Here is a 27,631-nt window from a genome sequence, read left to right on the forward strand (position 1 = left end):
CCAAAAGAAAATTGCGTGATTTCAAGTGAATATCCCCGTTCTGTCCTCCATCGCAGAGGCGTAAAAAGAAGGCGTGAAATTTGGGTAAAAGTCATTTATCATGTGACACGTCCACGGTGGCTTTGAATATAATTTTGATGGAATTTGGTGCCAAGGTGACATCATTAACCCATATTACTAGTCACATGAACTTCTGAGGTCTGGCTTTTTTTCTGTGTGGTCGACATCTTGCTGTATGAAACGTGTTCGAGCCCTTGCTGTCGTCGCAGGGCGTCACGCTATTGCACCAGTATATATGAAAGTCGTATTAACCTTTGAGCCAAATTTCAAACATATATGTCGCAATGGAAGACAATTACAGCATTTCGAAAAAGTGGTCCTTTAATTGTGTTCAAATGGCTCTGAGAACTATGGGACTTAACATCTGACGTCATCAGTCACCTAGAACGTAGAACTACTTCAACCTAACTAACCTAAGGATATCACACACATCCATGCCCGAGGCAGGATCCGAACCTGCTACTCGCGGTTCCAGACTGAAGCGCCTAGAACCGCTCGTCCACACCGGCTGGCTTTAATTGCGTTGCACAGTGTAGATCGAAATGCACAGTTTGTATTTTTCTGTACGACAACGTACATGAATTTGACCTTTTCCTAAGGGTTTCACATTATCATAGACGGAAATCATATGGCTGTTCATACCACTGAAAGATTATTATGTAAAACCCCCGGAGTTTCAGAAGACGAATGTGCAAAACTACACGACACAAGGTAAAGCGAGATGTGCCAATGGACAGAGCAGATATCCAAGTTTCAATCCCTAATACGTACCGTGGCGTAGCTGCTGAGCTGACCACTAAGGGGCGAGCGTGTAAAAAACTGACCTGCTCTGTACTATCGTATCGAATTACTTCGTGCCTGCAGATAGGAAACACGATGGACAGATCACTAAATCGGGTTGCTGTCTTCCTGCCTTCTCGGGCAGACGCACCAGTGATTTTAATCAACTGTAGACACGTCTCTCATGTCTCCAGTATTCGCCGTAGCCAGCTCTGGTAATGTGAGTTCAGAGATGCTCTAACCGCTCATTTGTGTGAATTAATGTAGTGTGGTTTCCGCTCAGTCGTCTTCTGAAATCCTGGAAGTATTTATAAATATCCCCATACATAAAGAAGCGACAGAAGTCACGGTATGAAAGGGCAGTAGCTAGGTGGAGCTACCTTTCGTACTCAGGTGCTTCAAATGAAAAGGTCTCCCACATGATTATTTCCGGAAGACTGGAATCACCAGACTTTGAACGCGAAATGGTAATTAGATCTCGACCCGAGGGACATTCAGTATCAGAAATTGTTAGGGAATTCAATATTCCGAAACCCACAGTATTAAGAGAATGCCGAAAATACTAAATTTCAGGCGTTACCTCTCGCAATGGAGGACGCAGTGGCCGACGGCCTTCACTTAACGACCGAGAGCAGCGGCGTTTGCGTACGGTTTTCACTGCTAACAGACAACATTGCGTGAAATAACGGCAGAAACAGATATGGGACATGTGACGAAATTACGCGATAGGACAGTGCGGCGAAATTTGGCGTTAATAAGCTGTGGAAGCAGACGACCGACGCGACTGCCTTTGCTGACAGCACGACATCGGCTGCAGCGCCTCTCCTGGGCTTATGAGGATATCGATTGACTCCTGACTACTTGAAAACCGTGGCCTGGTCACATGAGTCCCAGTTTCAACTGGTAAGAGCTGATGGTGGGGTTCGAGTGTGACACAGAGCCCACGAGGCAGTGGAGCCGGCCACTGTGGCCGAGCATCTCTAGGCGCTTCAGTCCGGAACCGCGCTGCAGCTACGGTCCCTAGGTTAGTTAAGTTTAAATAGTTCTAAGTCTATGGGACTGATGACTTCCGATGTTAAGTCCCATAGTGCTTAGATCCATTTGAAGCATTTGAAACCGTGGACCCAAGTTACCAACAAGACACTGTGCTAGCTGGGGGTGGGTCCATAACGGTGTTGTCTGTCTTAGATGGAATGGACTGAGTCCTCTGGACCAATTGACCTGATCATTGACTGGAAGTGGTTATGTTCGGCTACTAGGAGAACATTTGAGCCGTTCATGGACTTCACGTTCCCAAACAACTATAGAATTTTTACGGATGACAGTGGGCAATGTCACTGGGGAATTTTTGTTGGCGTTTGCTTTGAGTAACATTCTGGACAGTTCGAATGAATGATATGGCCATTCAGATCACCCGACGTGAATCCCATCGAACAGTTATGAGAAACTTCTTCATTTAGTCTTCATAGACATAAATGCTTAAAATTCCATCGAAATTCGCATTAAGAAGTATCCTTTATTTATCCGTTGTGACTAGTTTCGGACATTATGGCCATTTTCAATCCGTTCTATAATTTCGAAGTTACAGCCGATGGGAGGATCGTTATAAAGATGTTGCACCAGTGTAGCCATTCGTTCCTGTTACATTAAAGATGCCGTTTTCATAAGCTATTAATATACGCATGTTTGTGAAACAGCCACAGCAGACAATCCAGAATAGTAGTGCAGATAGTTCAACAAAAAATGGACATACTATGCTGAACAGTACATACAGTATCTCTACAGCTTTTTTTTTTATCTACCTTCTAGTTACCGGGCCCGTACCCGGCATCACCAGGGGAACAAAGATTTAACTCCTATGTGCCCCATCTGAAGATGAGGCTGAAGGCACTCAAACACTAATTATGCAAATAAACAAATATTTCAAAGAGTGGCTCACGACAGGTTTCTGTATTTATGTTCAATACAAATTCCTCGGTTCTAGTGCGTATACTTAAACTGTAAATAGGAATAATTATATAAATTGTTATACAGAATGGGCTGTTTCATATTTCCTCCCATATTTGATAATGTAACAATATTTCACTTAATTTTGTTTTTGACAATTTCTGTATATATTCAGTACTTATTTGCTATAAAATGTTTCCAACAATCTTGTTTTTCCCAGTCAACGATATGTTGATATGATAAACAGCCATTTATATAGCAATGAAGAATAAAGTGTACAGTACCGGTGCAGTACTGTCTAACACAGCTAAATCGCCCGTTTACGTACAGTAAACTGAAAATAAGAAAAGAAATTCTCATTTAAATTCAAATCTGTTACTCTCATACTCATCAGCATGATGAAATACCAAACACCCCATAGGGTAAAACCTTAGACTATAAATAACGCAGGTATATGTACTTCACTAAACCATTGATTCAGCATTCACAGTATTCGCTTGTTGAGTGAGCTGCGTTTCAAGGCTAGATACGGCGACGCTTGTAGTCAATAAGTCGCATATGGTGGTTCGGTTAATTTTGTTTTTTATCAGTTTGCTGCAAATGTTCTCGTACGTGCGACCAAAGTTGCTTATGAGAGTTTGACAGTTCCTCGCTTGTTCAAATGGCTATAAGCAGTATGGGACTAAACATCTGAGGTCATCGGTCCCCTACACTTAGAACTACTTAAACCTAACTAACCTAAGAACATCACACGCATCCATGCCCGAGGCAGGATTCGAACTTGCGACCGTAGCAGCCTCGTGGTTCCGGACTGAAGCGCCTAGAACCGCTCGGCCACAGCGGACGGCCCTCGCTTGTCTGATGTGAATTTGTTTGGATTCCACTCTTAACATGTCACAGTGTAAAGTTGTGGTCTTTTTAAGTGATAAGAGTCGGATACGTCAAAATTACTAGATTTTAAATCAGAAACCACCTTTCGAATTTACGAATCTCTAATGCTCTAGCATTAACATCGCAAATGTTTTTGATAGCAACTGTTGCGGTACTAGCCTTGCGAAATTCAAAGAGCATACAATGCCCGATATGCACCTCTTCTGCTATTTGGCTGGCTATTTCACAACAAAATGTAAAAAATGATCTAATTATATACGTGTGAACAAGTCATTCTAACCTTGAAATATCTTTGGCACGATGAGCTGATAAATGAGAATGTAATATCCACAAGCGCAGAAACCACATTACATTCTGGTTTCCCTAATACAAAATCCTGGAGCGATGTACATTTTCCAGTCACATAAATGTGACGAATTGTAACAAATCTGAATAACCACCTTTTTCCAGCACGTACCACTTCTAGACGTTCAAAAAGACAGTCAACGACGTTCTGGAACGTATCGACATGAATGTGGACCCATGCTGATTGCAGTGCCGTGATTAGCTAATCTAGGTTTCTTGATTGAGGATCCATTGCTCCTACAGCCCAATCGAGGTGGTCGGACAGATTCCCGATTGGGTTTAAACGTGTGAAGTGTGGTTGCCAGTGGATTATGATTAACTCATTCTGGTGCTTTTCGAACCATGCACGTACGGTGCGAGCTGTGTAACACATTGCATTTTCCTGCTGATAGGTGCTATCGTGCCGAGGAAAAAGAAACTGAATTTAGGTGTGGACATGGTCCCCGAGGATAGATTCATACTTGTGTTGATCCACTGTGCCTTCCAGAATGACGTGATTACCCAGGAAACGCTTCGAATACATTCTCCAGACCATAACATTCCCTCCTCCGGCCTAGAGCTTTCGGACGAATGTTTCTGGGTGTTTGCTTTCAGAAGTTTCTACTTGTACACTTCAAAGGCCATCTGTCCGATGGAGCACAAAATGTGATTCATCTCAAAATGTTCCCTCTGACCATACAGTAAAGGTCCAATTACGGTACTGACGTGCAAATTGTAGCCTTCGTCACTGATGAACAATAGTCAGCATGGGTACAAGAACGAGGGCCTGTTCCAAAGGCAACGTTCCTTGAACAGTTGTTGAGCAGGCATTCCGGAGGCCCACATGCAGCAACGTTTCCTGAACAGATTCTGATCAGGCACTGTTAGTAGCCCTCTATTGGTAGCTCCATGCTATGCAGTTCCACGTCTGTTCGTCCGTTACATCTCGGCAGCCGTCGTTCACCCCTGTTATCTATGACCGGGGGACCACCATAGTTGCCTAGGTGCCGGCTTTGGCTAACACCATTTTACCATGCACAGTATAGTTTAAACACGTTGGCATATGAACAGCGTACAAACTTAGCCTTTTCCGAAATGCTTCCATTCTTAGCCTGAAAGCCAGTAATTATGCCTTTTTGGACAGTAGATAAATTTCTCCATCTCCAGCTCCGGCGACAATGGCTACACTGTTTTGCGCGTCCGCCTGACACTGCTAGCGCTCCAGCCTCTCGTCTGTGAATGGTTACTGCACATCAACATTGAACATAGCCGGTAGTCACATTAATATCGCTTGAGCGTGTTATTTATATTCATACTCAGGTTTCATTTGCTTCGTTAGTAAAGCGATGTTGTGTGCTGTGTTGCAGGTGAAGCGCGGCGGGCTCTGTGGCGGTGCGACCCCCCGGTGCCGCATGCTTCGCCACTGCCCAGGCTCTCCCGGTGAGTACCTCCAGCTGCCCTGCTCTATTCTAAGCTCCATGAACGACAGAACTTCATCTTACAGTGCACTGACCTTCAGTACATACATAGCACCAACTCGATACATCCCGCTCCAACGTATCCCCTGTGACAGAGTGTGATGCATTTGTCATCCGTGGTAGGCCGTTCCAACGCTGCACCGTGGGACGCGAAAGCCTGCGGGCACCCACCAGGACAGCCAGAGGTTGGGTAGGCTACCCTCTGGGTAGTTGCACTGCACCGCGTTCTGTAAGTGCGCGAGCCATTTATCCATCTCAGCCTGCAGGACCCTGGACGAAGTATACGGTTGCGTAGGATACAGCAAGGCCTTCCTGACTGCCTGCGCGCCCCATTATGTGTCCGGCCCTGTCCTAGAGATGGGCAAACTCGTTCATATTGGTGATCGTTCCTTTTTAGAAATGGTTCATTTTCATTCGTTCAACACTAGTTTCTTGTTTGAGAGTGTGTTATAAGGATTTTACTTTTTCTGGTAAAAAGATGTCAAGGATGCACAAGTATTACTTCTGCACGACAAAGTCAATGATTGCCTAGTGCAGACAGGTTCTTTATTTCGATCTCCTGAGCTGAATGTGTTGTCAGAACTCATTTCATTAGTCGGATGATAGACCGGCGACGTCAAGCCAGGCGAAGATAGCCCAGAAGCAGCTCAACGGAACTACGAATTACGGTACCTGCTTTCGATGCAGAGTGGACAACCTCAATCTTAATCCACTTTCGAGGACAGCTTGCAGTCGTAGCAAATACAATGTTATGGTTTTCATTTCATGTAAAGAAAATTATTTATATTTCTCTTGACACTACTACCATGAAATAGCTGGAAATAAACTATATCTGACAAACCAACAATATTTTTCTTTTACAGTTTACTGGGTTGTAAATTAACTATGTATCCAAGTCTCATACTGTGTTGGAATTGAAGATTTATTTGGAAAATTAACGACTTCCGACACAGGATCTAAGAAACGGCATAGTAGAATTAGGTTTGTGTCAGAAACGGTAACAACTACATACATATGCTGAGAGGTCATCGATTTTTAGCAAGTGAAAAGAAAGAAGACCTTTTTTTCAAACCTTTGACGAAACATTATATGGTATTGCTATGAACTGCAAAGGACAACTGGCATTAGATCAGGTAGTTGCTGAAAAACGCCCCAAGCATAGAAACAATCATCAATTATTTAGAAAGAGAACTTCTGAGCGAGCACAAGGAAAAAACCAAATCTGAGAAATAAGAGGCTCCCTAAGTATCGTGTTTTATTTTTGAAAGAAAAACGAAAGTTGCGTCTTTTATGTGAACTTTCTTACACTAAAGTCAAAAAATGATACATAGTTATCTTAAAAACTAGTCCTTAAATCAGGCAAATGGAACATTTTCTCACGTATACTGTGTTTGGGATGCAGGTGCTGATATTTCTACTGATGACTGTGGACAGTGTGCTGAACAAAATTACAACAGTATTTACATCATTCGCTGACTAATAAATTACGGCTATTACAAGAAGTATGTTTACAGTTGTGTTAGTACTTCCAAGTACGCAAGGCACAAGTATGCCTTTAAAACCTATTTACCTCTGCCAGCAGCAGGTCAGGTACTGAAGTGTGGACCCGTGGGCACAAAACAGCTAATCTGTATTGACAAGCGTGGTCCACGTCATGGCGAAGTTAAGACCGTACAGAAAACATCAGAAGACTGTTAGACACAGAGAATAAAGAACTAGCACACTGAAATGGGTACATTTTAAGGTATCAGCGGTCGCAGTATCTATGCTTATACCCCTACCACCCTTATCCTTCACACCAGGTGGAATAGTTCTGTCATAGAAGGCTCTCCTATGGATCTCAATTCTGAGGGAATATCGTCTCCTCTAGGGATCTTTATTTCGCTTAGCGCTTTCAGAGCGTTTTCAAATTCTTCTGGAGATACCAACTGTCAGTACAACCTGGATCCGTACGTCATGTGATTGAATCAAGCAAGTCCGACGCAGGACGTTAAAAATTATTGTTTATTTGGAGCTGAATTGAGCACCAGTTATGTCATGCTGGTATCACTTTTTCAAAACCTTGAGGTTGATTTGGCAGACAGCTATTACCTGACAACATGTAGTGAGTACTTGAGTGGGAAATGTTACAGATTCAATGTTCACCTTTCCGAGTATCCGCTCTCATAAGAAAAGTCAATAGGTGCTGTGGTGATAGCCCATGGTCACTCCATTTAGTTTGGTACATACTGATATCCATTCTAATGAACTCGGTTCTTCACGACAGCTTAATAACTTTGCGTTTCATACGTGCAGCACTTGATATTCGATTATAATCCCCCCCCTCCCCAAAAAAAAAAAGAAAAAATGGATAGACGAAATGGAACTGAGCCGTGGCGATCTGGCGCCAGTGTTATTTTGTTCATGTATCGTTGAGATCGATTTTACCTTCCGGGTTGGCGGGCGAAGCGGGTTGGTTGTTAGCCTTCGACGGGTAACCGTCGAGATCTCGTGACATTCGCGGGGAGACGAGTGTCAACGGCTGCCGAACGAGCGTGATGACCGTTACATGTTGTGGTGTCAAATTGGTTCGGCGTTTTGCCGACATGGACAGCTTGGAAATAAAAGTCCTGTGACTTCGCTGGGAACAAAATTTGGAGGGAAGCGGTGAAGCTGTGGAACCCGTTCCCTCGTATTGTGTACCTGATATGAAGTAAGTCGTCGTAATTGTGTTTGTTCACCGATGCACTCAGAGCCGTTTAAACTTTATTATAGTGAGACTTTCATAGTCGAATCTTAAGACAGTGTGGAAGAGTTCAGTTGGCCCAGTTAAATGGTGGCCGTTATTTGAAAGTTTTCTCAGAAGTTTTACTAGTGCTTTGTGTCTTTTGCAATCAAATGATTTTATGTTGTCGTTTTTAAAGCCTGGTCACTACTGGGAGTTGTTTACGTATCGCCTACCAAAGCTTAGTATTTATCTTCCCTCCATCAAGGCGGTTTAAGCTGGTGGATTTATAAATACATATTGTATGTAACCTGTTCGTACATGAACTTGTTTCCATAAATATTAGGGACTGGCAACTGGCTGAACCTTAAATAGCATAGCATCTGCTAAGTTCCTTGTGCAGCCTTTTCTAGTTTTTTTTTTTTTTTTTTTTTTTTATTAACACGTCTGAGCACGTGAACTTTTATTGTTAAAGACCAATGTTTCTGCTGTAGTTTTTATTTATTTTTTTATTTAAGTGGTTCTATCGTGTTATGTAATTGGATCTTAGCTTGGCACTAAAGTGTGATTGAGGCACCCTTTACTTTTGTTTTATTATATGTATTTTCAGGGAAATCCTATGTGGGAGTTAGAATTTTTGAAGTTTGTTAGTAATTCTGTTTTCTTAGTTACGGACTGTTTTAGGACTGAGTACTGTGGGTTTTATCTGTATTTGCAAAGTTTTACCTAGTGGCTCGTCCACAATTTGTAATTCTCAATTTTTTTTAAAGGCCTAATGTCAATAAATTGTCTTAATTATAAGGTGTGACTACCAACCATGATACCGTCCCGCTTACTCTTTTATGATATTTAAGATATGGTGTGCAGGTGTGGTACGATTAAGGAATCACGTATCAGAATCTTCGAGGGTTGAGAAGGTAAGTTACGTTACAGTAACTACAAAAATCGAACCAAATTTAGGAAGAATTTGACAGTATGAGCAGTACGTTGCTGCCCTCTCTCTGGCTTGGATTATGCAATGATTCAGTTGGGAAGGATGACAAAAGCCCTTGTATCCTCTTCTGGGGCAAGCTGGACCACAACTGTTTGGTATTACTACATGACCGTTTTTGTCAAAACTGCCATGCACCAAAATCAGTCTATATTAAATTATTTAATCCAACCAATGTAAATTAATCCCCATCTATAAATGAGAGTACAAGTATGGTTAAAGTTAACGTCAGTCATTACCACATCCAACTACTAAATTTCCATATTAATATCTTATTATGAGTGTTTGTTTAGATGCATAATTTGGATTCTATTGACTACATGTAGAGCACAGCCCGACAGAATGGAGGAGGGCGTCACTGTTCTGCCGTTAGGGGTCCAAATTCCTCTTCAAACGACTGGCACTGCCACTATGACAGGGTAAGCAGAAGCTGGTGTTTAGCATGAAGTCCACAGTGAACTGCAACAAAGAGGGCTTTATAGTGATCATGTTTCATTCAGCAGTTTGATGAGCTATCTATTTTTATCATCGTGTGAGTTATAGCATCAATGTTACACGTATGCTAGGGCCACCGCTGTTTAATAAATTCAATTCATTAAGATCAATTGTGCGACACCTTAACAAAATTGATATAATATTACGGGAAACACTGTTTTTATTAGTGAGGTCACCTGGTACAGATCTGTCTGACATCCGCAAAGATACGTGGATGACCCACTCATAACGTCTCATTATCCAGGATAATGGATTATCCTGTGGTCCCACACATACTCACATGCTCTACCATGGACTGCTCTGGGGATCTTGTTGGCCACAGGAGTACCTCATGATCATGCAGATAGATCATGGAGCCATATGACGTTTCTGCACGAGCATTGTACTGTTGAAAAATGGCAGCACGATACTGTTGCATGAGTGGAAACACACAAGAACGCAAGATGTCTGTGATGTGCCGTTGTGCCGTCAGTGTTCCTCAGTCTCAACTAGCCATGACCTGAAGTCATGCTGAATGGCTCCTCACACAATGAAATCAGTAGTAACATAGCTGTTTCTCTCCAAAACGTTGCATGAATGGGGCCTCACCACCCTATTCCCCAACAGTGCTGATTCTTAGCTGAACATAATGCGATACCTTCCTTCAGAAGTCCAGGCTTCCCAGTCAACCGCAGCTGTTTTTGTTGCTATATCAGGAGCAGCCTACACATGGGATGCTGATTCCACAGTCTGGGTGCTGGTAGTCTCCGAGCAGTGTGGGATGTCAGAATGTTGTAGGGAGTTCAGTACTTCTTCTTAGATGGCAGGTGCAAGTGTTAAAAGGTTACAACGTGCTTGGTGCACAACATGGCGATCCTTCCTTGAGCTGGTTAGATGTAGTAGACTGGAACTTCTACGATGGATGTACCTGCCCACACGCTCCCACGCAGTTCGACATGGGACCACTGTCACATCGAAATGCCCTAAAAATCTGGATACTTCACGATTCGACAAGTCAACCAAGTGGAGACGTACAACGAGATAGCCACTTTCAAATTTTGTCAAATGCTGAATACGCTGTCTCAAAAGTGTACGTGGCATCACCGAGTTCTTCAGTGATCACTCAACATGTAATGCTTTTCACGTCTCTTATATATCCTACCCGTCATGGAAAAATCACTAATGCACTGTGATGAGCGTTCTGCATATCAAAATAGATTTGTTACACTAATAATTTTCATACCTGCCAGTGGTGTCTGATACGTGTTACAAACCGGACACAATGAGAAGGACCAGGCCCCTTTGCCTTTTTTCTTTTATCACTCGTTTATTACATCAGAGAAATACAGATTTTAAGACAAAATTTAACTACATGAAATATTGCTCCCAGTAAAGGTTAACATAAGCAGTAACAAAACTTAGTTATCTTAAGGGTTTGTACTGGCAACAAATTTTAAGGAGGCAATGTAAGGTTTATATCAATTTAGCTCAAACACGTAGCTAGTGATTGAATCACGACACAGACACTTCAACAATTTCGGTAACAAATAAATCGCGTGAATTTGTACTCACAGTAACCAACTAATCAACAGCCTTACCATTGAATAAGTAGTAGGCCATTTGGAACGAATTAGCAACACCCCGCAACTAGGAGAGTTAATAACAACAGTCTTTAAATGTCTTGCTCCCCATTAAATAAACATACTTACACTAATTAAATGAAAAACAAATCATACACACTACGCTCCACTCACTCTTCAGTGGAAGCGAAGCCAAAATGACGATTCCATTAACTGACTAGCACTGAAATCACACTAAAGCTCATCTCTGTGTTCCCAGTCACACATGGGGCAAACTTACACAAGACAAGATTTTGAAGGGAGCACATCAGTAAAACCGGTAGTGGAGCTAACTCGTGCCACTGAAAATTAAGGTGCTAGACCGAGGCACAAGGCTGTATACAATGAGGTTGCCTTAGTGCTATACTGGGCTCCAAAATATTAATTCAAATGTCCAATTCAAAATTAAGTACACATAAACCAACATTAATGAACGAGGAGTGACACCAGGTCGCTCGAAGGGATGACAACACTTAATTGAAAAGACAAATGCCGGAAGCGGCAGTAACATCAAACACCTTCTCCGAGTTTTAACCAGGAGTCATTTCCCGCTATACAAGTAAACATTTAACCAAGCACAAGGAAGGAATCCAAAAGAGAAAATTCAAATAAAACCCCCAAAAGATTATAAAGGACAGGGAACCCCAACTATTTAAATTTAAAAGAATTAGCTCTCCCCAAAGGCAAAGGCCACACTTACGAGGCCACCAAAATTGGTTACAAAAGGTCTTATACATTTGCTCCTTTTCTTTAAAGAAACACAAGGCTGCTTAACTTCTGCTGGACGTCCGGTATGGCTCGTATACGATACACCAGACAGCAACCCAAGCTAGGCGGTCGCAAGGCGCGGCGAGCAAAATCAGGAGAGCAGACAGGCAGGCAGCCAACACATATCCTCCATGCTGAACTGGCAGACCGCGTACAACCAACTCCACATACACGTGGTTGCTTCCCACCTCGTACCTCGCGGCGTCTCAGCAGGTAGTCCGAGCAAACGTCAACTGCCACTCGCCCCGCGAATGCCGAAAACAACAAGAACAGGAAAGATAAGAAACATCGAAGGATCGATAGTGGACATCCAAGAGACTGGCGCGCGAGTAACGAGCGCCACGGCTCAGTGTGTAAATATACGAAGTTACATTGACATCCTATCATGTCGTCTCGGTGCTTCACCTTTCTGTGCGGCGGTGTAGAACGTCAAGTATAGGAGGGGTAGTCATAACATTTTCATAATCAACTCAACAAAATAAGTTTACATAATTAACGCATTGTTTGTTTGCAGGTACGTGCTTGTAGACGTGGCACAATGAAATACCCACTCCATAGCGCCATAGTTTACCGCTATAGGAGTCAAAAGAAAATGGTGGAGTATTGTGTGACCATTCGTTTTCGGCAGCTGTCTCGTTATGACCAGACGAAACTGCAGATGTCCACCCATAATTGTGGGTTCTTTGATGGCTCTGGGAGATGGCTCATCTGAACTACAACACATGAAATATTAGTTCACTTTACTACACGAATGAATAAAAATCTTTACTTAACTTGATACAGTACTTTGCCACAGAAGTGCGTGATAACTTACAACTCCCAGTGACTATTAAAGCATCACTTTATGCACTGATTAACAAACTTTTCTACTGAAGTACGATATTCAACATTTACAAAAGCACATTTCCATCTAAGATTTGAATAACTTTGTAGTCCTACTCAGTGTGTTGACTGCTTTAGTTGAGGTCACGAACTGTGCAGAGCGTTACTCTATATCGACTTCCGTGCGACGTCACTGCTGTGCTGAGAGAGAGGGTCTTCTTCAGCCTCTCCCACTTGTCACTGCAGGTTGCCGCGAGACATCGCTAGTGTCTGTGGTATCGATGTGCGTTGCCGACTGTGGTGTGGCACAGTCAACATTATGTGATACCACATGCATAAATATCACAGCCACGTCAGGCCAATGCGGACGACTAAATAACTTATTAGCACTGCCCTGACACAGCTGCAACATTCAAGTTGCTGCCGCAAACGAATTACCGAACAATACTACAATTTATCAGTAGGCTGCACCATTTGTTTTGCCGCCTCTAGCGGCAAACTACGGCGCTATGGTGCGGTAATTTCAGAATGTACTGCGTTTACAAGCATTTGTCTGCAAAGAAACGAAAATTAGGTTCACAGTTCCATATTTATTGCAATGTGTCCAGCTCAGTACCACTGTTTTGTCGGGAATACACTCACGGAATCGGTGGTCCAGTAAGCTTTTGTCAAAAATTAAAATGGCTTGTAAGATCAGTTGTCAATGTGGAAATAAATTTTAAAGTGATACTACACAGCAGGAAAACACATTAGCTGTTCATGGGAGTCTTTGGTCTCCTCTCGAAACCAGTTGCTACGATTTTTACAAATGTTTAGCAGCGCTCAGCCGTATATTTATTTATGTAACCTAATCTTATTAGGGACATCAGGCCGCGTCTTACATTGCACCAGAGTGTCTCTCATACAGTACGTTTTTACATTATAGTTACCTGTACTGACCAGCTAGAACATTATGGCCACCTACCTAAGAGCCGGTATGTTCACCTTTGGCACGGATAACAGCGGTGACGCATGGAAGCAATGGGGCTTTGGTAGGTCGCTGGAGAGAACTGGCACGTCTGTACACATCAGTCAATTCCCGTAAATTCCGGGCAGGGGTTGATGAGCTCTGACGGCATGTTGATCATAGCCCAGATGTGCACGATCGGATTCAGATCTGGAGAGTTGGGTAGCCAGAACATCGATTTTAATTAGCCACTGTGTTCATCACAGTCGTGGGCTTGTGACATGGATCATTATCTTGTTGAAAAATGGTATTGCTATCGGGAAACATAATCGTCATGAAGGGATGTACGTCATCTGCCACCAGTGCACAAGACTCCTTGGCCGCCATGGTGCCTTGCACGAGCTCCACTGGACCCGTGGATGCCTCATAAATGTTCCCCATAGTATAATGGAGCAGCTACAAGCTTTTCTCCATCCCACAATATAGGTGCCGGGGAACTGGAAGACGACGGATTCGGCCTTCCCATCGGGATGATGAAGAAGATATCAGGATTTATCAGGCCACGCAAAGCTCTACCGCTGCTCCAACGTCCAGTGCCGATGGTGACTTGCCCATTTGAGTCGTAGTTCCCTATGTCATGGTGTTAACATTGGCACATGCATGGGTTGTCGGCTGCAGAGGCCCTTCGTTAGGAGTGTTCGGTGCACTGTGTGTTCAGACGTACTCTGCCCAGCATTAAAGTCTGATGTTAGTTCCGCCACCTGTCCTTTTTTACGAGTCTGCCCAGTCTACGATGTCCGACGTCAGTAATGAGGGGTAGCGGCCCAACCCCATAATGTCTGAACGTGGCTTCACCTTGGTTTCACCAAGTGTTGAAGACACTTACCACATCACTCTTCGAATACTCGACTAGTGGTGCATGAAGTCACTAACTACTGATAGGCATAGTTAGCAAATGAAAGATTTTGATAGAGAAAAAACAATGTATTTACCTTAATAGTGTTCAAAAGTCATAATATATATATATATATATATATATCAGTCCATGTCTCCTGGACATCACAATCTGCCCCGGTCAAACTCGAATGATCGCATGTCTTTCCCATTCTACACACAGACATCATGCTCGCTGATATACGAGTACATGCATCGTACGTATGTCTGACTAGCACTCATTCCTCGCTGGTGATGCTGATATCGCCTGGACCAGTTTATATCGATATCAGGTGTCGTTAATCATAATGTTTTGGCTGATGAGTGTCATATTTAATATAATAAGCATCTTTAATATCGTTTGAGTGTCTATAGAGAGAAATTGAGTTAATAATAATGATGAATTAATAAGAATAATACTCATATACTCATAGTACCACAACTGCTGCTGGTGCTGCAAACGATGACAAAAAAAACAATAATATTAATAGTAATGACAACAATAATGGCAGTGGGAGATATTGAAAGAATTTATAGTTGTGCAAAATAGATGTTTTCCAATGTAGCAAGTATTGTGGAAATGAAATTTAAGGAGACCGCATCAGCTAAGAATACCCAGAAAAGAGGAAGATCTGATTGGGGTGAAGGACATACGAGAGTAACGAGTGCATACAGGGACATAGGGTGTCTTGAGCGTTCCTTCAGTAGATATATATGTCATTAACTGTCTTCTGAATCTGGAGATGTTATTCGGTTCCCTGATATAATACGGGATGTTATTCCAGAGTCGGGTTGCTACTACTGGGGAGAACTTCGAGAAAGTAGCTAAACGACGAGTGAAATAGAAAGGATTTTGCTGTGATTGGAACGGCTGTTTCTGCCACATTGTCCAGACAAGAGCGTTATTAAGATCGCGGAGAGATATGAGGTATGGTGTACGTTAATAAGACAACACAGAAGATACAGGGATGGAAATCCATGCGCTTGGCTGCACACAGCAGCATAGGTGTGCGTATGACGGTGACATGTGATCAAACAGTCGAACATCATGGATATAACGAGCACAGGCATTCATAACCAGTTGCATTAGCTGTGAGCTTACGTGAGAAAGGCCTTGCAGGATAAAATCGCTGTAATCAATAATTGGAAGCGTAATTGCTTGTCCATGTATCTTCTTAGTTTGAAGAGAGAAGGGCAGTAGCTCACAACTGGTTCACCTCTTACTTTATTAACAGACAGCAAAAAAGGGCAGTGTTGAAAATGGGTATGATGTGGGATCTAGCCGGCCGCGGTGGCCGAGCGGTTGTAGGCGCTTCAGTCCGGAACTGCGCGACTGCTACGGTCGCAGGTTCGAACCCTGCCTCGTGCCTGGATGTGTGTAATGTCCTTGGGTTAGTTAGGTTTAAGTAGTTCTAAGTTCTAGGGGACTGATGTCCTCAGCAGTTAAGTCCCATAGTGCTGAGAGCCATTTGAACCATTTTGTAATTTAGATTTTCATCTATTGTCACCTCTAGACTCTTTGCTGAGGGAGAGAAGTTGATAATAGTCTCACTTAGGATTAAAGATTCTAAGATTCTGAACCCGGGGGGAGGGGGGGGGGGGGGGGCAGTGTCTAGCACACTGGACTCGCACACAGGAGAACGACGGTTCAAACCGGCGTCCGGACATCTTGATTTCGATTTTCCATGATTCCCCTAAATCGCTTCAGGCAAATGCCTGGATGGTTCCTTTCAGAGGAGCACAGTCGATTTCCTTGCCCATCCTTAAGTAATCCGAACTAATGACCTAGCTGTCGACGGGAGGTTAAACGCTAATCTCCTCCTCCGCCTCAAGACGATAGCGATTCCCGATATTTCAAACTAATGAGGCTAGAGTGACCAACCAGTACCTCTCGGGTTTTGGTGGGTCGAGCTTTAGCCGTATATTTTGACAGTGCACACAGGTCGGTACTAAGATTCTCGATAGCTGTCTTTTCATTTATTGGTTTTGTATTTAGATGCAACCGGAGGCCGTCAGCGTCAGTGGTATCTGCAGTAGGACAAAACTGATGACACATGATTGATATACAGAGAGAACAGTATAGGACCTAACACCGAACCCTGGGGAACGCCTGGTAGTCCCCGGGAGAATGGAGTGATTCGCTTTCATAGAAATTAATCGCACGGTTTTATTGATTTTTTTTCATCGAGTCTTCATTAGGATAACGTATCTGTTGTACTCGGGGCCTGCGGAGCAGAGTGGAAAGGAAATGCAATATGGCAGCAAAATAGAAAATCTGGAGCACGCTGGGACTCGCGAGTAGAATTATGCCTGCAGCGCCATTGCTGCTGCCGCCGTCGCAGCCGTGCAAATTGCACTCACCGTGATTAGCCTCCTCCTCCATTTCCTCCTCCTCCTCCTCACGGGCAACTTGAGACTGCCGGCGCCTCTGCGGGACAATGAGCGGGCCGCCCTCTCAGGCACGGAGACTCCTCGACAGACCTTGCGCAAGATCGAGACTAAAATTACATTTGATTCGACAAGTGGTGCAATTATGAAGTGTGCTAACTGACAAATTACGTTATTGAGCTTAGAGTATTTGCTAATCTTCACTTTAACGTAATTATCGTCATCGCCGTCATTAATGTCATTATATTCGTTGTCGTCGCCGTTATCGTCGTCTTTGCCGTCGTCGTCGCCGCCATTAGTATCGTCATCGTTGCTAATATCGTCATCAACATTGTGGTTTGGTCATTATCGTCCTCGACGTTATTGACACACCCATCTTCAGCATTATCTTCACCATTGTCATTATCTGTCATCTTGGCTGCTGCCATCATCGTCGTTATCATCATCATCGTCGTTATCATCATCATCGTCGTTATCATCATCATCGTCGTTATCATCATCATCATCGCCGTTATCATCATCATCGCCGTTATCATCATGATCATCGTCGTCGTCGTCGTCATCGTCTTCATTATCGCCACCGTCATCGTCGTCATTATATACTTCGTCATTGTAGCCACCGCCATTATTACCGTCGTTGTAGCGTCGTCATCATCATCATCATCATCATCATCGTTGCTGTTAATATCGTCGTCATCATCATCGTCTTAGTCGTCGTCGTCGTCGTCGTCAATGTTGTATTTGTGGGCACTGCCACCATCGTTATTACCGTAGTTATTGCCATTATCGTCAGCGCTATTGCCTGCGTTGTCGTCATTATAGTCATCCTCACCATCGCCATCGTCGTCAGCATTAGTGTCGTCGTCATAATCGTTGTTAGTGTTGCCAGACTCATTGTGGATTTTCTTCGACATAGTCTTGTTATTATCGTCGTTGTCACCATCGTCATCATCATCCTCATCGTTTTCGCCATACCCATCGTCTTGATTACTGTCATAGTGGCTGCTGCCATCCTCGTTGTTACTTTTATCGTCATCGTCACCGCCATTATCGTCGTCGTTGTCTTCTAGTATCGTCGTCGTTAGTATCGCCATCGGATTTGGCGTCCTCAGTATCGTCATCCGCACCCTCACCATCTTTATTAGTATCGTCATCGTCGTCGTCATCTTCATCATTGTTCTTTGTCAATACAGTTATCGTCGTCATCATTACCTTCATCATCGTTTGATAATGTTAGCTCAATTTTCAATTTCATAATCGTCATCTTGTCGTCGTCATTTTTCTTCTCGTCGTTATTACATTTTCATCGCCGTCGCCGTTATTGCCGTCGTCGCCGTCACCATAAAATCATCGTAATCATTTGTATCGACATCTTCATTACTATTGTCGTCCTCATCATTATAATTAATATTCTCATCTTCATCGTCATAGTCATTAGTATCATCTTCGTAATGGTCGCCACACCCCTTCAGCTTCATGTTCATCGTGGTCAATACGGTCATCGTGGCTGTAGCGTCATGTCTACTTCAATCTTCCTGGAGTATTAAAGGCTTGACCCGGGGCGGGAACGAACCCTTAACATTGTCTTTTGAGGACGATTTCCTTACTTACTGAGCTACCAAGGCCCGACGTACAATCCGCTCTCATAGCTATACTTTCGCCAGCACATTTCCCTCCTCCCAGACTCCACAGTTCTCCTGCATCACTAGAGGAATGGCATTGCTATAAGGGTTTTAAGGATAAATGGCTTTGTCACAGCGCTACTTTGAAACTTCGTGGCAGGTTGAGACTGTTTTAATATATCATGAAGTTTCAAAAACCGTGTATACCTCGCCGAATAATGAGAGATTCATTCTGGAAATGTGTGCTTTTAGTTTTAATGGACAATGCCTTGTAGAAATACCTTTTGTTTTCTCGAACTATCTCGACTTCTCCAGGCTCTTGGTTATTAACTTATGTGAGAGATGTTGTGTAAATAAACGCCTCCTCTGGAGCGGTCTTAAGCGCACACTACTGCTGAAGAAAGAACGGAGGGATAATACCTCAGGATTTCTGCAGGTGCAGCGAATACTCGTGTGAATAGGTCCCAATGTTCTCCTCAGATGTAATGACCAGGAATGCTGGAGCCATGACCTCCTTCTAACCAGCTAGTACATAGAACATCGCTACTAGGTGTAGAAGCGGGAAAAGTCATCAGATGTTGAAGTACCTCCACCTATAACTCAACGTTGTGGATGTCGTAGCTGTTTGGGAACAACACAGCTGTACAAGGGGCGATTTAAAAGTTTCCGTTCGAAGGCCACACAAACACCTTGCCTCCATGTCGGTGTTTATACTCGTATATCGGCATCGGAGGCGCGCTGGGTTGCATATACTCTACAGCAACGCCCTCAAACGGAAATTTTTTTGATCGTCCCCTGTACTAAGGGAAGCTGCCACAACAACGAAATCCTATCCATGCAAAAAGACTTGCTGAGGTTAGAAAGTTACCGTAGGGCCTGGAAGCTGACGTTCTACAAAAATAAATGTAACGCACTGCTCGTTTAAAGGCACATTGTTGGTTGACTGAGCCATTAATGGTCAATCACTGGAAACCATAGTTATGCCTCACGCTTTAAGACGGTGATTTGAGTAAAGATGTTGATGCTCATCTTCATTGTAATTTTTCATGTTAACATGATTTACGTCTACTGGACTACAACCGCCCAGCAGTGTTGTAATTCTGACCAAATTCTGCATCATTTCTTATGTACAAGATATTTTCCGTGCAGCAGCCCTGTCATATTTCGTTATCTGTCTTGATTTAATATTTCGCTTAGGAATATTGCAGACCGCCTTATAGTAGCCACAGTTGCCTCAATAATTCAAAATGTTTAATGCCACTGCAACGCCCAAACATTACTGGATTCGTATAAGGGTATGGTATGCCATTAATTAGCAAATTGTTTTCTTATAAAATTGCTGAGAAAAAAAGGAAACGCGTTAACGAGGGGAAGACAGAATACTTCGTGACAGACAATGAAGCTTTATTTATGCATCATTGGCTGTAGCCAAATTAACCTTTAAAAGAGATGATCACTGAAACTATTTAGGAATTCTCTTTCACAAAGGTAGAATAATATATACATAAACGTACGCACATTTAATAGCTGACAGCGGAACATTTTTAAATTTTGAGAAACTATTAGCACTCGAAAGGAAAATATTAAGAATAATAATTAGACCTTTAATCGAAAGGATGCCAGGGAATGGATCTGAAAAAGCAAGAACCATAGAAACCGCATAAATAGCTTAATGCCACCAAATTGCTAAACAAAAATAAACTGAAATAAACTGATCATACAGTAAGAATGTCTGAAGGTTGGAGAGACTAATTCGTCATTCTCTAGAAAAATAGATAGGACGCGAGGGAGAGGAAGACCCAGAAATAGATGGCAGGGAGACTTCCGGAATAACGCGCCTAGGGTGAACATCAGCACGGAAGGGCAACCAACCCATCAGCAAAAAATAAATGCATGGGGAATACGGGGCAGGGTCGTAGCCAAAATATCCGTTGCCTTTTGTTACCTAGTAAGCCCTGAGACGTTATGGAACCACCAAAACGTACCAAATTTCTCCCTTGACGCATGACGGCACCTTTAGTCGGTCTACTCGTCGATGTTTTATCTCAAATGAATCGGTCGACTGGCCGCCAAAAATGCTTGTAGCGTTCGTTATTAGTTGTTTTTTTCAAGCAGCCGTATATGCCTGCCTGCGCTCTGCGTGTTAGTTAGAGACAAAAGAGAAACTCCTAGCTGCTTCGTACTGTACAGATTCATTTTGTACTAGCGAATTTTAGAGTCGCCGTTGGCTCCCGGCATGGACAAAAACTTCCACAGTTATTGGAATTCCTTCCTCGAACGCTCAGCGCAGTTGCTATTACAGTTTCATTTGGAAACACGCGCAGATCGACTACTGTGTTGTTCCACGACGTATCTTCAGATGTAATATATTGCCTTTCCCTAATATTTCCTACGTGAACTTTTTTTTAAGGTACCTTCAGGTGCTGTTTCAGTTTTATACCTTTCCACAAGGTCATGGGTGCTGAGAGACCTGCGTTACGTGTTCCATTTCGTAGTGGTTATGTGACTCGCCACATCCTAAAGCAAGATGCACTTCTATTCTACTTAGAACGCCAGTCTTTAAGAATATTTTCACGGCACATATGTGTACAATTGTTTCGAAATATCTCTTTAATTGTTCTGTTTCGATAGTGCGCTTTTTATCGAACTAATTTGTTGCTTCAATAGTGCTAGAATAATTGAGAACGTCAGGTGCTAAATGTCTTATTATGTAGACTAAAAATTACTTATTCTATTATTGCCATTTAATCTCCAAACAGCTGTGTTTATTGGACTTTTGATAACTGTCATCGATTTCAAAGAACTAAGTCTTAGTCTCTGACGTGGTAATCGATTTCATTTGTTCGAACATTCATGTGTATCTGAAGTTGCGATATTTCTGTCCATAGAGCCATAACATTCCTTCCCGAAATTCGCTCTATAGTTATATAGATAGCAGTAGCTGAAGCATGACTCTAATGGCAGAGAAAATATGGGAAATTGCGCCAGCTTAGTTGGAGGATAATTTTTTTGGTCACTGACAAAGGAGCTAGCGCGCCAAAATTCTTACATTCATTTACTGTGGATAAAGTATAATTCATATTTAACTGTCTACCATTCTCAATGTACTCTCTATGGTAAACTTTAATCAAATTACATCACATCTCATTTCTGTTATAAAATTTGATCAACATTAGAATAATGGTATTCGGACGACGCACTTGTTGAATCTTCGACTCCCGCCAAAAGAGCGATACGAAGTGATTTGGGCTGTCTGGTCGGTATGGAACGAGGTGTTCAGCCATATATTAGCGTCACAGACTGCACGATAAAGTCCTCGGATGGGCGCCATGTATGATTGTATTCAGATATCGCTATTCTGTGTGCAAAACAGAGAACAGAATAACAGTGTACGTCGTTTTTGTGAACATGTTTTACACAAAACTTAATGTAATAAGACTGTGATTGACTCTAATATTAACTGTGTAACATGTGACTTTGTAGGTGCACATGATTGCCACGTCTTACTAGCAGTTTACCGCTCTATCCGCTTTGCGTGTTGTGAATAAAACGCTGTTTGCATCCCTAATTAGGGACTTGTCAGATCGCTCACTAGAATCGAGAACCTTACCCACGCCACCAGTTATTTTACAGCCTCATACCAAGAACAACGAACTCGCGGTCTGAGCGCAGAATCTGTGCAGAGAGAACAATATCTACAGAAGGAATGAGTATTACAGAATCTCATTGTCCTGCCTTGATGTAGCAGAACACTTAACTGGGCGCCTCACATGTACTGCAGTTCAAGTACAAATACAAACGATTATATGTCATTCGTGGTAACACGGAGGAGAGAAAACAAAGGAGAAATTAACGCTAGGAATGAGTGTTGATTTGGAAGAGACTATTATCGTCATATTCGGTAGTTAGCGCAGTTAACATTTGACCTGACAAGCAATCAATACAACTCCTCAGTTTAATTACATCTTGGCAAACATTCCAATTTTATTCTCCAACGACATCAATTCATTTCTTTGAACCTGTGTAATGACATGCAGTCGACTGAACTTGACTTGGAAAAAAATTAAATATAGTAACTAAAGTTCTAAATATTGTAGAAACTTCGTTTACGACTCGCTGTGTGCTTTGTAGGTGAACGCGGCGTAGATAGCGTGGATCGGTGGGCAAGTCAGGAAGTGTCGGAATACATATCTTAAGTTCTGGGTTTCAACAATTCGCCGGTCGTAAGACTTTCTTCTGTTTCTTACGGCTACTTTCAACTCTGGTAATGATTTGTTAATGTTAAATATGACAACCTGTTAGGAATCCATCCTGAACTGCTGACACCTCCCTCCCCCCCCCCTCCCCGCCACCCCAATGCCCTACAGTTGGAGAGGTGAGTCAGTAGCAAGGGAGAATAAAGCCAAAGACATGTGTGAAATAACATAGGATCATGGGCAGCAAAGCACGCGCTGTTCAAAGCAACATTAGGGTTTGCTTTGAGGACAACTTTGTCTTTAACGGTTGCCTTTTCAATAATGCTACGATTCGTAGCAAGCAGTCTAAACTGATAGCAGTCAGTAGTTTAAACAAATTATTTGCATATCATATCAGGTGAGCCGAACGCAACACATGTTCTTAAAAACCAGTCATTCAACTCACCCCCTCTCTCCTCCAGCGTGCTAACGAACAATTATATACTTAAGCTTCAAATGTGTGGCTAGTTTAACAAATAATGCATTAACCACTTCAGATTCCAAATTTTATTTTTTTTCTAGCTCAAGAAATAAACCAAACTCGATCTGCCTAATTGTAACATACACTTTAAATCATATGCTTTCACTGCACCACTTGTTTACGTCTCTTCATGTTCCTGGTAGCTAGCATCATCTGCATAAAAAAAGCTGTTCATCGTATTGTCAGAAAGTATCCGAAGAATAATGGTAATTTTTGCTTCTTTTTAGTAATTTTGGAAGAGAACGTGTTTATATCATGCTTTAATATGCTAATATTCCGAACAATATTTAATACGCGATTGTTTATTACATTACAACAATAAAGTCATATGCTCTTTTTGCTGTAGCACTGGGACTACATGTGGCAACAACTCATAGTTTCATATTCCAGTGTTGTTTTCATAATTTTTAGGTGTTTTATATTCAATTTTCCGAGTGTTGCAGGTATTTCAATTATTTTCTTACATAAATTGTATTCACTTTGAACACCTCCTAAATTTTTTTGCGAATTAAGCCCATTTTTCTCAATTCAGTGTTTCAGTCTTATTTTGCCCAGTAATCATACATTGACCACCAATATAAACATTTAGTACGCAAAATCTAAGCTCAGGACGGAGGAGGTAAGTACTAAAATCTTTATGAATGAATACGACCTCATTATCAAACAGTGGATGAGTATAGACCGGGTAATTTGCCCACCGTTCTAAAGAAAACTAGTTTTTCATGCATATCAGTTTTTAAGACAACCTATCTCTGGAACTATGATTTGCACAAAGACATAATTTAGCAGGTAGATTCCGTGGTGTATTTGGATATTGTCTGCATAAAAAAAGGTTGCGAATACAGTTAGTAGTAAAGATATAATAAATCAAAATGACATGCCTAATGCTATATTTTTACTGCGTACACAGCGAGAATGCAGTAGAAAATTTTTACTTTCATTATTTTGTTTGTAGGGGATGGGAATGCAAAGTTCAGCGATAAAAAGTTCATATCATTTGAATTGAAGGAGTCGACGCAAAGAAGCGCTACCCCTCAATTTAGTATGAATTAGTCTGATCGTTTTATCTGTTGCTTATTGGAATGGATCACAAGCTGGTTACAAGTATTTCCACTTGTGTTTCCACAAATAACTGTCGTCTAGATATGTTGTTTTGTCTTACTGTACAGGATGTTAGGAGTAGAACTGAATATGTTGTGATCATTTGTGCCTTAATATGTACCCCCTTGAGTGTTATAGTTGTTTTTTTCTCTGCGTCTAACAGTCTTCACGCAAACACGTCACATAATTCATTACTTATTGTGTTCTGCACGGTCGTAATGCACCACTAAGTGGAATAAATCTCTCAGCACAGACCACGCATCCACGAAGCCGCACTTCAACACCTGACCTGCTGTCCAGGGGAAAGTAAGTATTAAAGGCTTTTTCTTGCTACATGTTGCTGGAGATGCTAACCAATCTAAACACACATCGCCTAGTAACTATAATTATTAGTCTGCAGATGAAATAAATACTGATGTAGTGCTGTTCGGTACACTGCCCTCAGTCACCAATATGGAGATGGATCTCCGAAAGAACAGATACCATCTTCATGTAGTTAAGGCTAAGCGGCCATTGACCTTCTCCTTCCGTGCGGATGCACACGCATTGCCCGAACTCTTACTGGACTCGGTAAGATTGTCTGCCACGAGTAATGAGTATAGTGGGCAGGGGCACTACGTGTGTGGACATTAAATTGGGAATGTGGGTCTCACGGGGAGCGTGCAAGGGATAAATCCCTGCAGTCGCACTTTCTCCTGTGCCCTCGGTGGCTCAGATGGATAGCGCATCTACCATGTAAGAAGGAGATCCTGGCTTCGAGTCCCGGTCGGGGCACACATTTTCAATTGTCCCCGTTGATATATATCAACGCCTGTAGACAGCTTAAGGTACTTATTTGATTATCATTTCAATAAAAATATTTGCCCTTCTACCTCTAGCACCACGTATATATGTTCTTGTCTTTGAGTTTCGCCAAACGTATAACATGCAGTAACTCAAAATATTCTATTTTGGGTTAGCACACTCTATCTCCGACCCCTCGAAATTATGTGTAAAGTTTAATGAAAGTCCCCAAGGACTCTCATTTTTAAATACTGGGTGGATTTAGTCTGGCTAATTTGCGGGCTGTGAGTTAAGTTACCTCAAGGCACACAATTCCTAACTTGACTCGTTTTGTTACACCATTAAAATAACTCTTAATGAGTAGATTTTGATGACATTTTTAAATTCGGTCTATAACTGTGGCATGTAAGAAGATGAGTTAAGTGCCAAAAAAAGGAAAATTTGAGTTTGTCGTCAAATTCCGCTGTAAATGTCAAGGTTAATAACATATGCTGTGATACAAGCGCCAGAGCAGCGGGAAACAATGTTTATAGCTGTACAAAATGGTTCAAATGGCTCTGAGCACTATGGGACTTAACATCCATGGTCACCAGTCCCCTAGAACTTAGAACTACTTAAACCTAACTAACCTAAGGACATCACACAACACCCAGTCATCACGAGGCAGAGAAAATCTCTGACGCCGCCGGGAATCGAACCCGGGCATAGCTGTATAAAAATGGCACTCGTGTCTAAGACCCACGTCAACGTTCAAATAATTAGCCATGTGCCAACGCTCTGTTAGTGTCTTGGCGTGCACTTGTGTTAATTCCTAACAGCTGAAATAGCTCTGTGGTTTGTTTGCCACAACAGGGTATTGCTGAAATAATTGTCGCATGTAAATAATTCACAATATTGAAAAATAGAAAGGAAAACTGCACTAAAACGCAGGAAGGCAAGTGAAGGTAATGCTCGAAGTGAAAAAAAGAAGCTAGGCAGTCAACGAAAGGAATATACTCGGAAAAAAGTATTTTGGTTCCAACTAAAGAGGCTCCCAAGCATCGCGTAGACCCTGAATGTCATTGCAACATTTATTGTAAGGCTTGGAATCAACGTTAGTGATGTTAAAGTATTTCAGTTCGTTTAATTTATTACTGAAACGAATTTCGTATCGACAACAATCATCTTTGAGATTATAAGGTTATAGTTAATTACTTTCACGGAATCGCTTACTTACCCAACAGAAGAGGATTACTTTACTGTTGTAGAACACAAACTTTTGCTGAAAGGAAACTCTTTTTATGTCTTGCGATAGGGATTTTGCTCGCATGGAGAAACGAAAACGGCTAACTGTGTGTGAAGTTCCAAAAGATTTAGTTAGCCTCGTCACTGAATCCACGCGCACACCGTGCGGCTGATCCCGGTGGAGGTTCGAGTCCTCCCTTGGGCATATGTGTGTGTGTGTGTGTGTGTGTGTGTGTGTGTGTGTGTGTGTGTGTGTGTGTGTGTGTGTGTCCTTAGGATGTAGTGTGTAAGCTTAGGGACTGATGACCTTAGCAGATAAGTCCCATAAGATTTCACACACACATGAACATACAGGGTGTTTCAAAAATGACCGGTATATTTGAAACGGCAATACAAACTAAACGAGCAGCGATAGAAATACACCGTTTGTTGCAATATGCTTGGGACAACAGTACATTTTCAGGCAGACAAACTTTCGGAATTACAGTAGTTACAATTGTCAACAACAGATGGCGCTGAGGTCTGGGAAACTCTATAGTACGATATTTTCCACATATCCACCATGCGTAGCAATAATATGGCGTAGTCTCTGAATGAAATTACCCGAAACCTTTGACAACGTGTCTGGCGGAATGGCTTCACATGCAGATGAGATGTACTGCTTCCGCTGTTCAATTGTTTCTGGATTCTGGCGGTACACCTGGTCTTTCACGTGTCCCCACAGAAAGAAGTCACAGGGGTTCATGTCTGGCGAATAGGGAGGCCAATCCACGCCGCCTCCTGTATGTTTCGGATAGCCCAAAGCAATCACACGATCATCGAAATATTCATTCAGGAAATTAAAGACGTCGGCCGCGCGATGTGGCCGGGCACCATCTTGCATAAACCACGAGGTGTTCGCAGTGTCGTCTAAGGCAGTTTGTACCGCCACAAATTCACGAAGAATGTCCAGATAGCGAGATGCAGTAATCGTTTCGGATCTGAAAAATGGGCCAATGATTCCTTTGGAAGAAATGGCGGCCCAGACCAGTACTTTTCGAGGATGCAGGGACGATGGGAC

Source organism: Schistocerca serialis, chromosome 8 (genome assembly GCF_023864345.2).
Source record: "Schistocerca serialis cubense isolate TAMUIC-IGC-003099 chromosome 8, iqSchSeri2.2, whole genome shotgun sequence".
NCBI classification, from domain to species: Eukaryota; Metazoa; Arthropoda; class Insecta; order Orthoptera; family Acrididae; genus Schistocerca; species Schistocerca serialis.